The following is a 16,413-nucleotide window of genomic DNA, read 5'->3' on the forward strand; positions in this document are numbered from 1 at the left end:
GCATGTGTATTCTTCTGGAACTTAAAACTTGAACTATCAACATTTTTGGCCATTTGATAAATGAAATATCTTCATTATCTTAAGTGCAAAATAAGATATAGAGGCATAGAGATGGAAAAGTGGTATAAGAAAATAATTTGATGTAATTGTGGCTGCTTCTAATATTCACTGACAAACCTCAATGCCAGAAAATAATTGACAAAATAATAATTAGCAGCAGCAGTCAGGCAATAACTAAACATGTATTATACAGAAAGGTCAGATTTCAAACTATTGTCACAAGAGCAGTTAAATACAAATGCATCTTCTCAAGAGATGCACAGCCTTGGCTCCTAGCCTAAGAAAATGTATCAATTTCAAATCAGTAACCTCCTAAATACAAGCAATTTATTTTGTTACATTGTACTAGTTACTGTCCCCACTACGAATGCCTTGTTTGTGTTAATTCAACATGTTGCAAGATTTCTGGCAAAAGAAGTCCTCATCTGCTGTAAGATTCTTGGTGAGGCATGTTTGATGTGAAGCTATTTGACCAGAATTCCAAATGTCTTGCTTTTGTTATGTACATAATAGCAGAGGTTAGCATACTGTGGCCTGGGGGTCAAATGGAACTTGCTGGCTGTTTTTGTAAATAAAGTTTTATTGAAACACACGCATGCCCATTCATTTCCGTATTATCTATAACTGCTTTTGGGTTACAATGGTGGAGTTCAGTAGTAGTAACATACCCTATGATGTGCAAAAAGTTTTACTGTCTGGATCTTTACAGAAGATGTTTGTTGATCCCTGACATATAGCATTGCTAGGCCTCAGCACATCCTTTCCAAAAGATAGATAGATAGATAGATAGATAGATAGATAGATAGATAGATAGATAGATATACATTTTGTTTTCAGTAGGACATTGATTTTGATTTCACATTGTTTCAGGAGCCAACTCCTACACTCTGAGTATTATTTTAAATTTTTCAAAGAAGTTAACAATATTTATACTTTGTTTCCTAATTAAGGAAGCAGAGCTACCTTGAAAGAGAACATTTATGTTGTATTTTTTTGACAAAGCAGGAAGAAAATACGTCACAAAATTTGTATGAAAATTCTTATGTAAATGCTGCAAATTAACAACAGACCTGAAAGATATATTCAGGGCAGTTAACAGCTAAGAAAGACAACAATGGCTCTAAGGCCTTTTAAACATTTTTCCCATCATTTTTTTGAGATGTCTTGTAAACACACATCTATTTTTAACAAAGCTTTATTGGGCGCTCTTTAATGCTGGGTTCTGTGCCAGCTACTGGAGATTTACTGGCAAGAGGCAAGGTCCCTGCCCTCACAGAAAATCTCATACATAGAGCAAAATGATCTTGTTATCATCCGTTTCTGGATTTTGCACCTTAGTTCTTGTCTCATGTCATCATTGAAGCAAGACTTTAATGAATATTATATGCTTACTCATAATAGTAAAATAGTAGAAAATAGTGACTACACACACACACACACACACACACACACACACAATCAGATTCATGACAAAAATGATGAAAGTGCATTGTACTGTCAGTCCTCCCTCCCCTACCTTTTTGGCTGGGGGATGGAGTAAAAAGGATTTATATCACCCAGTACATTGCATTCCACTCTGAAAGTCTCCAGGGAATATCTTCCTTCTCCACTCATTCACTCTCTTCTTTGGATATGCCTCTTTTACATTCTTCCCCACAAGATCTGTAAATCCTTCTGGTTTCATTCTCTGTACTTACCTACTCTCTTAAGACCCTTCTCTCTTTATTATGCAAAGAAATTTAGAACCATCTGAGTTCTTCAACTTCTGTATCTCCACATCCATTGTTTAGGTATAAGAAACAACAGAATTCCCAGTTACTAGGATCAGGTAGTGAGATACCTGAACAAGTAGTGAGATAGTTATAAACAACTCATCTTTTTCATGTCATTTCTCCTTATCATATATGTTATCATTTCTGTGATGAACCCAATATGGTCTATTTACAATACAGGCCAAGTGCATCTAATTTAAGAATGAGTGATGTAGTTAGAACACCTCAGTTTCAGATTTTCAGTGTTAGTGGAACTGTTTCATGCAGCAAAAGTAGAATATCAAATGGGTTATTAATATTTGTGTTTCTATGCTAAGAAAGTGCCACGCTGCTAACTCTTTAGAGCTCAGAAATACAGCAACCTAACATGTCATTTAGAATACTGGTACTTAACTTGCACTTTAAGGATCACGAAGTAACCGCTACTGTTATTGTTCATGGCCAGATGGTAGTAGTAATAATTGACATTAGTGGTGGGGGTGGTGGTGGTGATGGTAAAGTCCGTCACTAATTGACCATCTATAATTAGGAGATTCACACATACCTGTTTGGCATCCTCATAATGCCTTCAAGGTAGGTATATTATCCCCACTTTCCAGAAGTGGAAACTGAGGCCTATTTCCCTCAATTCTTATTTGACTCTTCATCATGATCTCTCTCTCCTGTATCCAGTGTTCATGCTATCTTAGAGGCACTCAAATATACTGGTTCCTTGATTGGATGGTGCCCTTACCCTGGATGTAGATGGTCCCACATCAGGATTGTGATGTGGCTAGTAACTTCCTGAGGCAACTGCATTGGATTGAAGGAACTAGGTTCTTGGACAATTACAAATCCAATGGCCAAAGGGCAGGGGAGAATGCTCTAAGACTGCCGTTTTCTCTGTCGTTTCTCTTTGTAATGAAGGCAGGCCTTGGAGTTAGGCAGCTATCAGTCCCAATCTTGATGTGAGCACTTTTTAGGTGTCTGGAATTAACAACTCACTTAACCTCTCAGAATTTACATTTTCCCATCTCTAAAACACAGCTAAGAATATCTGTGTTGCAGGATGGTTCAATTAGTGATAACTTACTTTAGGAGCCTAACTCAAGGCCTGGTGACTGGCAGGCATTCATGAAAGTGGGAGCTTGACTTGACGATGATTTTGACTTTGATGTTGCATCCTCTGCACACTGTGATTCTCTAGTGTGGCTTTCAATCTCATTTACAGAGAGGGGCACATTCAATGGAATGGGAAGAGGGTGTTCAATCTTTTTCTTCATTAGGTTTTGAGGCTGCAGGCTCATGGGCTTTCTCTGCTGCCTCTCCGAAAGCTCTGCGTGGTGAGGAGGAGTGGGGAGGGACTGTTTTTCCGGTTATGGTAACTTAGCCAGTGCCTAAGGTACAGCCATCTGTTCAGCTTCTCATCTCAGGAGGCACATAGGAAAATGGGAGGAGAGCTGATGGGTCTGCATGTGGGGAAGGTGGAGCTGAAGAGGAAAAGGCTTCAGTAAACCTCCACATTTCGTATTGAAATTTTTGCAGGAGGTGTAACCATGCTGGCTTTCTTGAATGTTAAGCAGTTTGGACTGGAGAGGGGGAAAAAAGGCATGGAATTAGATGAACTACCAATCTGATATAGATATTTGCCTTTTCATTGCTATTCAAGTAAGAATACACACAAACACATAAGTTTGCACTATCATGGCAAATATCTAGATTTATAAGGTACGTGTTATCCCTTTGTGGCTTTTGTTGATTTGGACTGCTAGTATGTAAAAAATGTTTTTCATTTCACAATTCATAAAATTCATAGACAGCGGATCCTGGCTCTGCTCTCACCATTTCCTGTGCAAATGGCTCCAGGGACCTTAACAGATTCTAAAAGGCAGGAACATGTAGCTCTGAAGCTAGAGAGCAAAACACAATTGTGAATTTGCTTATTCTTTCTTGCTCTGGACATTAACCAGAGTTGGCTTTTTATCCCCAGACATGTCAGTATAATGGCACAAGGGAACAGGAAGCGAATTTCCTTTGACCTCTTATTTACTATTGCATTAAATTACTAGGCCACTATCTCCCACTTTTGTAAATTTTAAACCAGATTTTCCTTGGTCTACCCAGTGGTCACAGGAATATTCTGTCTGTAAATATTTTGGAGTGTATCTATGCTTAGAATTACCCTTAAGTGTGTCTAAGAGGAGACTGGAAATCTTAGAGTACCAGTTTTCACACTGTGTCCATCAGGCCCTTCTTGGGGATGGAAGGAGGCAGACAGACTCCAGCTTCATCCCCTATCTCAGCTTCTCTCTCTTTCTTTTGTGTAAGGCTCTGCATGACATTCCAATTGGTACTTTAAATATTTTTAAATGAACCACTTTTATGCAAAAGTTCTAACACACAAGAATGGGATGCACTGTTTTCAGGTTGACTTAGTAGTTCTGCTTTTGGGAAACAGGCAAAACAGAGGAATAAAGGATAAAGGCACCGTGCATTATCCGTTACATTTTCTTAAACAGAAAAGCATGTCACCTGCAATATTTAAGAAACAGGTTGGCAATTCAATTAACGTGTTATCAGAAGGAAGACAGGTTTTGTACAACAGTTTTCTGATTGAGCTTTTAAAATATGTATTTTTGACTATAAACATGCTCATCCAATAAAACTTTTTATTAGAATTATAGAATACCTTTAACATTAGCTCAAATTAAGAAATAAGAAAGTTTGATTCACGTGTACTAACCCTTTCCCCTACTCCCTTCTAGACTATCTTCTTCAATTACTTGCCATAATTTTTAAGTGGGGAAGAAAGGTGGTCACATCCATCCCCACTTAGGTTTAACAGATTGCCTCTCAATTCACACGGGCATTTGGAAATGGCTGGGTTTCCTGGTACCATACATCCTAAAGGTGCAGTCATTTTAGAAGACACAAATATTTAAGCACAATGAAACAATGCCTGGGGTGTGATCAAAGACCAATGATGCGAGAGATACACATTTAAACAACTCTCTGTAGTATTTGTTCTGACAGGGAAAACATGGATTTCCATTGGATGCACCTAAAATTCAGCTGTGCATCCTTATTGCATCCATTTACACACACATACACAAACACAAACAGGTACACAGGTACACTCATATATACAATAGCACACACACACACACTCTCACACACACATCTCAAATGGGCTGTCAGTGATTAACAAGTCAACCCCCTTAAGTAGTAGGATATTCTGAGAAGTTAATCGTGAACAGTGTTATAGCTCATAGGATTAGTTAATTAGACAAAGGCTTGCAGGCAAGATCGCTGTAGTCTGTTTTGCTAAAGTGATGGACCCCACTTAGGCAACTGATGAAGAAAGCAGTGTGAACACTCTTCAAGGGAGGAAATGTGGAATGTAACAGAATAAAGCCCCAGCATAGCAGTAACGAGCTGGCAGAGGTATTGCCATCCGGTGATTGCCATTTGTCAGTGGCAGAAAAGGTGGAGGCTTGGGGAAAAGATTTATAATTTTGGTTACCATCTTTCCTACTGCTTCAAGGCAATTTTAATTACTTTTTAAAAGCAGTCTCTAAACTTGCATTTCCCCACATGAATTGTTGACCTTAACTTTCAAGGACAACTATGCTGACAGTGCTTACTGATCATAAGCAATAAATACATTTATTAAAAGATGGCTATTCAACTGTATTAGGATTAAGAGTATTATCTTATTACTTTAGAATTGTCTTAAAAAATATGTTGACAAATGTGGTTGCTTATATTGTAACTAGCTTTTTGTGATCCTTTCTAGGAGCCACAAAAGTGTTTCTTTTTCCTTTATACCAAAACTCACAAATATAAAGACTATGTTGTCCAAGCAGAGGGTTCAAATAAAGAAAGAAGCCTGGCTATACAATTGAAAGGGGTGGTAAAATAATGACAGTAATAATTTTTAAAAAGGGATGTATGTGTACCCAGTTTAAAATTGTAAATGACCTTCCAAATAGTTATTTATTTTCATGATGGAATTTGAGGCCAGGTATGTGGCATTGTGGGATTTTTTGAAAGTAGGCTTTGTACTTTGCTACAACTGTCAAATCGTATGCAGCCTGAAGGAAGTAATACAGAGATATCCAATGGGCAATGACTAAAGATGCATCCCTTTAGTCACTTTCCACCAATAGCAACATCTTGCACACTGTAGTACAATGTCACAATGAAGAGATTGACACTGATACAGCCAAGATCCAAAACATTTCCATCACAAAGTTGATTCCACATGTTGCCCATTTATAGCCATACTGACTTCTTACACACCATCATACCCTTCTTAACCCTGACAGCCACTAACCCGTCCTCTAGTTCTATAATTTTGTGATTTCCAGAATGTTATGTAAGTGGAGCCATGCCATCAAAATGTAATCTTTAGGATTGCTTTTTTCACTCAGGATTATTCTCTGACGATTCATACTGATTGTTCTGTGTATCTCTAGTGCATTCCTTTTCACTGGTAAGCAGTATTTCATGGCATGGGTATACCATAGTTTGTTTAACTAGTCACCCATTGAAGAACACTTGGGTTGTTTCCAGTTTGGGGCTAATGAGTGAATGTTTTGCTATAAATATTGGGTACTGGTTTTTGCATGAACATAAGTTTTCATTTCTCTGCGATCAACGCCCAGTAGTACAGTTACTAGGTTGTATGGCAGTTACACATTTAATTTTTCTTTTCTTTCTTTCTTTTTTTTTTTTTTTTAAGAAACTGGCCAACTGCCTTCCAGAGTCACTGCATGAGTGTTCCAGTTTTTTCTCATCCTTGCTGGCAATTAGTTTTGTCATTTAAAAAAAAAAGTAGCTATTATAATAGGTTTGTAGTAATGTGTCATTGTGGAATTATCTATATTTTTCATGGCTAATGATGAACATGTTTTCATATGTTTATCTGCCATTTATATATCCTATTCAGTGAAATATGACTCCATGTCTTTTGCCAATATTCTAATTGTATTGTTTAGAATTGTTTTACAGTTGCGTTTTGAGAAATATTTATATATTCTCAGTATTTATCCTTTCTCAGATATATGGTTTGTACATACTTTCCTGTCTGTAGATTGTCCTTTAATCCTTTTAACAGGGTCATTTACCCTGTCAGAAGAATATATATACATATAAATATATATAAACACATATATTTATTTAAACTAAATTAAGGAGTTTTTTGTTGTTTGTTTCTTTTTCCCTGTGGGTGTTCAATTGCTCCAATACCCTTTGTTGAAAATGCTGTCTTACCTCCATTGAATTGCTTTTGCACCTTTCTTAAAAATCAGTTGGACATAGCTGTGTGGGTATGTACCTGGGTTCTCTACTGTATCCATTAATATGTGTGTCTGTTTCTCCACCAACACCACACAGTATTGATTCCTGTGGCTCTATAAGTCTTAAGATTGGATAGGTTCATTCCTCCCACTTTCTTCTTTTTTAAATAGTTGTTTTAGCTATTCCAGTTCTTGTGCCTTTCTATATATACTGTTAAACAAACTTATCTATATCTACAAAAAATTTTGCTAAGATTTCATAGGAATTTCATTCAATCTGTATAACAATTTGGGGAGAATTGATATTTTAACTCTGTTGAGTCCTTCAATCCATGACACAATATGTCTCTCCATTTATTTAGATCTTCTATAATTTCTTTCATCAGTGTTGTGTAGTTTGCACCACATAATTTCTATACATGTTTTGATAGCTTTGTATCTAAGTATTTCATTTTGTTAGTGATTCTAAATGGTTTGTGTTTTGATTTCCAGTGCCCATGTGTTCATTGCTAGTGTATTGAAATGCAATTGATTTTTACATTTTTATCTTATATCCTATGACTTCGAGGAACTTGCTTATATTAGTTTCTAGGAGTTTTCCTGTAGATTCCTTGAGATTTTTCTGCAGATGAAATCATGTCATCTGTAAACAGGGAAAGTTTTATGTATTTCTTTCTGATCTATATGCTTCTTACTTTCCTTTCTTGTGTTGTTGCACCATCTAGAAGTTCCAGCACCATGTTGAACAAGACTGGTGAGAGCAGACATCATTATCTCTTTGAATTCTCAGGGGAGATACTGTGACTAGAATTTTTTTAGCCTTTTAATACAATGAATTACATTCATTGCCTTTAAAATATTGAATTCTGAGTCTTGCATCCTCAGAATAAATCTCTTTTGCTCATGGTGTGTAATTGTGTTTATATATTACTGATTTTTTATTTGCTATCGTAAGGATTTTTTGCATCTATATACCAAGGGAATATTGGTCTTTAGCTTTCTTTTCTTTCTTTCTTTTGTTCTTTCTTTTTGTACTATCTTTGTCTTGTTTAGTCATGAGGGTAATAAGTACCTTCATAAAATAATTGGAAAATGATCCCCTTCCCATTTCCTGGAAGAGATGTTGTAGAACTGGTGTCAATTCCTTTTTAAACATTTGGTAGAATTCACCAGTGAAACCAGCTGAGCCTGTTCATTGTGTGTGTGTGTGTGTGTGTGTGTGTGTGTGTGTGTGTGTATCTGAGAGAGTTGTGACATTATAAATTCAGTTTCATTAATAACTATAAAGTCATTCAAATGATCTATTTAATATTTCATATGAGATGAGTTGTCATATGAAATATTTGAGTTTTTTGAGTTTTTTGAGAAGTTAGTCCATTTGTCAAAGTTATATTGTGTATAGATCTGTTTGTAGTACAATTACCTCTCAGCATCCACGGGGGATTGGTTCCGGGATGTCCCACAGATACTGAAATCCACAAATACTCAAGTCTCTTATATGAAATGGTAGATTTGCGTATAACCTATGCACATCCTTCTGTATGCTTTAAATCATCTCTAGATTACTTATAATACCTAACACAATGTAAATGCTATGTATAGTTTTGTTATACTGTATTGATTTTGATTTGTATGATTTTTTATTGTTGTGTGGTTATTTTTTATTTTTCCCAAATATTTTTGATCCACAGTTGGTGGAATATGAGGCTGATTGAATCTGATGTGGCAAAACCCATGGATATGGTGGGCCAGCTATATTCTCTAATTATCTTGTTCATGTCTTCAGGGCCTGTAATGATACCTCCTGTTTTATTCCTGATGTGAATAATTTGTGTCTTCCATTTTTTCTTTGTCAGCCTTCCTAGAGGTTTGTCATTCTTATTGATCTTTTCAAGGAAACAACTTTTTAATTGTTTTTCTCTGTTGTTTTTCTGTTTTCAGTTTCATTGATTTGGGTCTTATGTTTATTATTCGCTCCCCTTTTTTGCACTGAGTATGTCTTTTTCTTCTTATTTTTTCATTGTTTTTGAAATGGGAGCTTATATTATTGATTTGAGGCTTTTTCTGTTGTCCAGTGTATGCATTTACTTCTATAACCTTTCCTTTCATCACCGCTTTAACTGTATCCTGCAAATACTGATATTGTAGTTTCATTTTTATTCACTTTAATGTATATTTTGATTTTTTCCTTGAGAATTTCTTTGACCCATGGATTATTTAGAAGAGTGTTGTTTACTTTTCAAGTGTGTGGAGATTTTCTTCTTATTTTCTATTACTGATTCTAGTTTTATTCCATTGTCATCAGGGAACATACTCTGTATGATTTCAATTCTTTAAAAATTTTTGAGGTATGTTTTATGATCCAAGATATAGTTTTATATTGATATACACTCCATGGCCACTTGAGAAAGATTTATAACCTGTTGTTGTTGGGAGGAGAATTCTGTAAATGCTGATTTATCTCGTTGGCTTATGGTGTTGTTGGGATCTTCTATATCCTTCTCGATTTTTCCATTTAAATATTCTATTAATTTTGAAGACCTGGGTGTTGAAAACTCAAATACAATTGTGCATTAAAATTTTTTTCAGTTATATCATTTTTTTGTTTCACATATTTTGCAGATATGTTTTTTGGGGTCATACATATTTAGAATTGCCATGTCCTCTTGGAAGATTTACCCTTTTATAATGCTCCTTTCTGTCTCTGGTAATTTCTTTGCCTGTAAGGTTCACTTTATCCAATATTAGTATAGTCATTCCTCCTTTCTTTTGATTGATGTTTGCATGATAACTTTTTTTTTTTAGTTTTATTTTCAATGTGCCTGGATTGTTATATATAAAATGACTTTCTTGGTGGAGCACGGTGGCTCATGCCTGTAATCCCAGCACTTTGGGAGGCTGAGGTGGGTAGATCTCTTGGGCCCAGGAGTTCAAGACTAGCCTTGGCAACATGGCAAAATTCCATCTCCATAAAAAATACACAAATTATCCAGGCATGGTGGCACACACTTGTAGTCCCAGCTACTCAGGAAGTTAAGACAGGAAGATCGCTTGTGTCTGGGAAGTCGAGGCTGCAGTGAGTTGTGATTGTGCCGCTGCACTCCAGCCTGGGTGATAGAATGAGACCTTGTCAAAAAATAAAATGAAATAAAATAACTTTCTTATTGACACCATAGAGATGGGTCATGTTTTTAATTCACTTTGCCAGTCTTTGTCTTTTAATCAATATATTAAGACCATTTACATTTAAAAAAGCATTGCTATTTTAGGGCTGAAGTTTGCCCTTTTATTTTTAATTTTCTTTTTGTTCTCACATTTTCTGCACTTTTCGTAGCTCTGTTTTATTTTTCCTACTTCCTTATGGGTTACTGAACAGTTTATAGGGCTCCAGTTTTACTTACCTGTAGTAATTTTGAGCACATCTCTTTGCATAGCTTTTGTAGTTGCTGCATTGTACATACGTATCTTATCACAGTCTACCCCTTTCATCATTTTACTAGTTTGAATAAAGTGTGGAAGCCTTCCCTTCCTTTACATTCTCTGACCCTCCCCTATTTATAATATAACTTATTAAATATATTCTCTACATACATTTAGAATCATATCCCAGAGTGTTTTAATTTTTGCTTCAACTATCAAAAAATCCTTAAAAACTCAAAAGGAGAAAGTTTATTACATTTGCTCATATTTTTGCTTTCCACATTCTCGCTAACTCTTGGTGTTCCAAGATTCCTCCTTTTATGGTTTCCTTTCTATTTAGAGAACTAACTCTTTAGCTATTTTTAAAAATAGGTCTACTGGTGACCAAGTCTCTTAATTGTCCTCCATCTGATAATTTCTTGAACTTTATTTCATTCCAAAAGTATATTTTCATTGGATGTAGGATTCTAGTTTGAAGATTCTTTTATTTCAGTACTTGAAAAATGTTTGCTACTTTCTAATGACCTCCATGGTTTCTGATAATAAGTCCACTTTCATTCAGATCATTTGCCCCTATAGATAAGTTGTATTGTTTTTTCTCACCCTTTCAATATTTTTTGACTGCCTTTAGTTTTCAGAAGTTTGACTGTGGATGCAATTGGATTTGTCCTGCATGGGACTCACTCAGCTTTTTGAATAGGTATTTTATGCCTTTTGCAAAGTTGGGATATATTCAGCTACATTTTCAGCGCTTTTCCAGCCCCTCCTTCTTTCTCCCCCTGGGACTCTGATGACATGAACATTAGGTATTTTATCATCACCCTACAGGGGTGATGATAACTAACTAACTAACCCTAAGTTAGTTAGTTAGTTTCTTTCTTTGTATCTTTCTTCCTTCCCTTCTTCCCTTCTTCCTTTCTTCCTTTTTCTTTCTTTCCTTCCTTCCTTTCTTTCCTTCCTTCCTTTCTTTCCTTCCTTCCTTCCTTCCTTCCTTCCTTCCTTCCTTCCTTCCTTCCTTCCTTCCTTCTTTCTTTCTTCTGTTGTATATATTGGGGTAATTTCTACTGATTATTTGCAAGTTCTCTCATTCTTTTCTTTTTGCCTCCTCTTTGCTGTTAAGTCAATCTACCATCTATCAAGAGTTTTGTTTTGTTTTGGGTTATTGTATATTTCAGTTCTGAAATTTTCACTGGGGTCTTCTTTACATCTTCTATTTGGTTCCTGAGAATTTCTATTTCTTTGATGAGACTTTCTGTTTTCCATTTGTTTCAAGTGTGCCCATAATTGTCCATTGAAGCAATTTCATGATGGCTGCTTATATCAGATAATGCTGACATCTTCTTCATCTCAGCGTCGGCATCTGTTGAATGCGTTTTTCCTTTCAGCTTAAGAACTTCCTGGATTTTGGTATGACAAGTGATTTTTTATTGAAACCTGGACATTTGGGATATCATGTTATGAGACTCTGGCTCTTACTTAAACCTTCTATTTTAGCTGATTTTCTCTGACATTGCTGTTGACAGAGGAAGGAGGAACCTACCTCATTACTGCCAAATTCCCTGCTCAGCTTCTGTCAACATTCAAAGGCAGGGAGTTTCTTCTCAGATGCCAAGGGGGAAGCCAACCCAGGGGGTAGAGGAATGGAAGTTCTGACTCCCCACGAGACACACAGCGATACCTCTCTGGGTGGTAGGAGTAGGAATGCTTCAGCACTGCACTACATGGCATCCACTGACACCATAGGGGGCAAGAGGACTCACCACAGAAGGATGGTGAAAAGTTCTGACTCTCCTAAACATTCTTCCACACCACTCCAGTGGAGAAGGGGAGGAGTGCCTTGTTTATGCTCAGTGGGGGTGGACGACAGCACCCTGTGAAGAGGAGAGCTTCACTATTTCCTGGAAGGGGCTGAAAGTCCTGGCTCTCCTGTACTGTGGTTGAGGTTGGTGTCTACTTGCAGCCTCATTTTCATGGAAGGGCAAGCTTTCCACTTGGTCTTTGCTTGTGAAGATTGGGGTGGGGCCACAGTTGGTTTCCATGGTGTGTGGCTGGAGTAGGGTAGTCATTGTCTCAACATTTTCTTTCTTGTGAGCCTGCCCCTTTTCATAGTCCTTTGGCTATATAGGAGGCTCACTTTTGTTGTCTGTGCCCATTGAGATCTCTGGGTTGCCAGCTCCATGTCTGGGATATCTATATCTATCTGTCTGTCTATCTATCTGTCTGTCTGTCTATCTATCTATCTATCTGTCATCTATCTAATTTCTTTTTGCCATATATATGGCAAAAAGAGACCCCAGGGAACTCACCACTGTTGTTCCTTGGGTCCTGAGGCCCCTCATTGTTCTGCTCTTCTTTCTACTTTTCATAATCTTACGTGTTTTATATATAATGTTCAGGGCTTTTAGCTGTACCTTGTAGGGAAAATAGGGAAAAGTATGTCTATTCCATCTTTCTGGAAGCAGACATTTATAGTCTGCCTGATTTTTAAAGATAAGAATCCAGATTTTCATATATAATTCTTCCATTTTGTATTTTAATACTGACAATCAATTTTTTTTTTTTTTGAGATGGAGTCTCACTCTGTTGCCCAGGCTGGAGTGCAGTGGTACGATCTTGGCTCACTGCAACCTCTGCTTTCCAGGTTCAAGCAATTCTCTTCCTCAGCATCTTGAGTAGCTGGGATTACAGGCACCTGCCACCACGCCTGGCTTTTTTTTTTTTTTTTTTTTTTTTTTTTTTTTTGTATTTTTAGTAGAGACGGGATTTCATCATCTTGGCCAGGCTGGTCTTGAACTCCTAACCTTGTTATCCACCCTCCTCGACCTCCCAAAGTGTTTGGATTATAGACATGAGCCACTGCACCAGGCTGACAATCAGTTTTTAAGTAACAGGCAGGCTAAATGCAAAATGTCTATTTGCCAACAGTCTGTGAGCTCTGCCTAGCTCCTTAAGAAATTTAGTTTCTCTGACTGAGATTTGTAAATTTTTACCTCATTATATATAATTTTCCATCATTTATCCCGAGGTGATATTGCTGACAAACTTAACTATCAAGGGCAGAGCCAAGAAAGAGAAATTTGTCAGGAAAAGATCTCTGAGCAACCACATTAGATGTCAAAATGTCCAAACACTAAAGTTCTTGAACTTTATTAATAGGTTATAAGCCTTGCAGCCGGGCACAGTGGCTCACACCTGTAATCCCAGCACTTTGGGAGGCCGAGGCGAGCAGATCACCTGAGGTCAGGAGTTCAAGACCAGCCTGGCCAACATGGTGAAACCCCGTCTCTACTAAAAATATAAGAAATTAGCCAAGTGTGGTGGTGGGTACCTGTAATCCCAGCTACTTGGGAGGCTGAGGCAGGAGAATCGCTTGAATCCGGGAAGCAGAGGATGCAGTGAGCTGAGATCATGCCTCTGCACTCCAACCTGGGCAGCAAGAGCAAAACTCCATCTCAAAAAAAAAAAAAAAAGTTATAAGCCTTTAAGCTCCCACTCTGAGCATGATTTAAAAAATAAAATAAAAGCACACACACGCATACATACACATATGTAGAAAGTCAGTCTACTTTCCCAAGCACAATGCAAATTAGAGAAGATAGGATTTCATGAGTCAGGAACACTGAAGATATTGAAATTAAAAACTAACAGTGAAGCAAGAGAGAAGAAAATCATCAAATTGACTCAAAATACTCAACTCCCCATAAAACCACCTGTGGCTCCTCAGTGTTGGTACACAGTCTTATATTCTTTTAGTAGATGCTGAAAGTCTTCCTTTATTGGAGCCTAGCTTAAGAATTAGGATTTATTATTGGAACTGTGAGTTTCAGGGATTTATATCATCTTCCTCCTCTGTCTTATGCAAGTCTGTAACTCCTTAGCTAAGAAAAAAACATTTTTAAAATCATTCAGAGGAGAATAAAAACTAATTTTAATTGAGCCCCTATGATGTGTTAGATAGTATATTAGGAATTTTACCACCATGTATATTTTAATTTTTACAAAAACTCTGTGGAGTAGATACTATTATTTTCTACAAAAACTCTGTGAAGTAGATACTATTATTTTCTATTTCAACTGATTGAGAAACTGAGTTCAAAAGACTAGGAATAATTTTGACAAGGACTCTGCCTCACCAGTGGTCATGGTAGGACTGGCATCCAATTAAGACTTCAATGGCCATGCTCTTAAATAACCTACAGATTCCAAAATGTTGAAACTGCATGTTAGAAGTTAGGGAAGGGGATTTGGGCATCTAGTAATTGCCTTAATGTGGAGACACTTGAACTGGCTATGCCACAGCAAAAACTGACATGCAAAAACACTACTTAATGTCCTCTAAGCAGGTCCTGGGGTCATGACTCTCAAAGGCACTTCTGAACTTGCTGAGTGAGAGACTCCAGAGTCCAGCAAGCTAGCTACTGCTTGTACTTTCTTATGAGCAACTGAGGCAGCACCAAGACTGTGCTTGAAGATCATAATATTTGTACCCTCTTTTTCTTTTTTTTTTTGAGATGGAGTTTCACACTTGTTGTCCAGGCTGGAGTGCAATGGCAGATCTCAGCTCACTGCACCCTCTGCCTCCTGGGTTCCAGCAATTCTCCTGCCTCAGCCTCCCAAGTAGCTGTGATTATAGGTGCCCGCCACCAGGCCCAGCTAATTTTTTTTTTGTATTTTCAGTAGAGATGGGGTTTCACTATGTTGGCCAGGCTGGTCTTGAACTCGTAACCTCAATCCACCCGCCTTGGCCTCCCAAAGTTACAGACATGAGCCACCGCGCCCAGCCAATCGTACCCTCTTTTTCATTGCCAATTGTCAAACAAAATTGTCCACAATTACAGGCAATATTTGATAAAGTGTACACATAGTATAGATTGGGGGAGGGGGTCCCTGAGATCTAGAAGAACTCCTGGTGTGAAAAAACAAGGGAGGGGCTACTTGGCTTCTGGTGTCTGCAGGCAAATGTCATCCACATTGCTGTGCATAGCTATCTTATTATAGTGTGGTAAAATAGCCAAGGAAGAGCAGAGGGGTTCAAAACTATAGATCTGCTCCCCAAGTATTTCCTGACATATTGAGGAGGCAGTGAGCAACAGTAGCCTGGAGAAAAATCATTGCCCTGGCTCTGGGTTGCATTTTCCATTTTAATTAAAATTTGTATTTGTCCATTCTGTCCAGGTCCTGGCCCTGTGGTCTATGCTATTTTGCATGGCAAATGAAATCAATAAGAGCCTATGATTTGGAACTTGGAGGCGCCTAAGCATTTTGGTCATATTTGCTAAGCAGAAGGCGAGTGTTTTCTGAGTGATGTTTGGCATACACTTCCAGTCTGAGGGTGTCAAATGCCAGACTGTGGGGCTCCCTGGTTGCCAGTTCATATGTTAGAGAGGTTCCTTCCCTTCAGCTTTCCTACTGTACTTGGTAATCTTCCTCATTTTTTTTTTTCTGTTCTGTAGTGGGTATCCCAGCAATGAAGGTGACAGAATGGCTTGGGGTGATTATCAGGTGGCTGTGCCAGTAAGACTGCCTGTCAGCAGTTATCATGTTGGTGGGTGACTAGGCAGAAGAAGTAACCAGGTGTGTCCAAGACACAGATCTGCAAGGGAGCAAAAACTGGGAGTTTGCCAAAAGCTCGTTGAAGAAATTGGAGAAAGATTGTTTGCATGTCGAGAACAACTTTTATTCTTATTCTCCAGACATAGCTAGGAAATGTTATGTTAGTTGAATGTGACTTGGTATCACTACAAAGTATTAATAGCACATATTTATGCCTTATGCTCAAATCTGCTGCTGCACCTTTCTTTGCCTTTTGTTTATTTTTTCTTTTGGGGGGGGGGTGGTATTTGTTTTCTACCCAAGCCTTCTATAGCATAGAGAGAATGTAA

The 16,413-nt window shown here is 37.6% G+C and overlaps 1 protein-coding gene across 6 annotated transcripts in view; it reads left to right on the plus strand.

Annotated features, from left to right (window-relative positions):
* The window catches only part of TENM2 (teneurin transmembrane protein 2), a 1,282,302-nt gene that overhangs the window by 289,098 nt on the left and 976,791 nt on the right, over positions 1–16,413 (plus strand). The gene's annotated exons all lie outside the window — the stretch shown is intronic.

The sequence above is a fragment of the Gorilla gorilla genome, chromosome 4 (genome assembly GCF_029281585.2).
Source record: "Gorilla gorilla gorilla isolate KB3781 chromosome 4, NHGRI_mGorGor1-v2.1_pri, whole genome shotgun sequence".
In the NCBI taxonomy this organism is placed as follows: domain Eukaryota; kingdom Metazoa; phylum Chordata; class Mammalia; order Primates; family Hominidae; genus Gorilla; species Gorilla gorilla.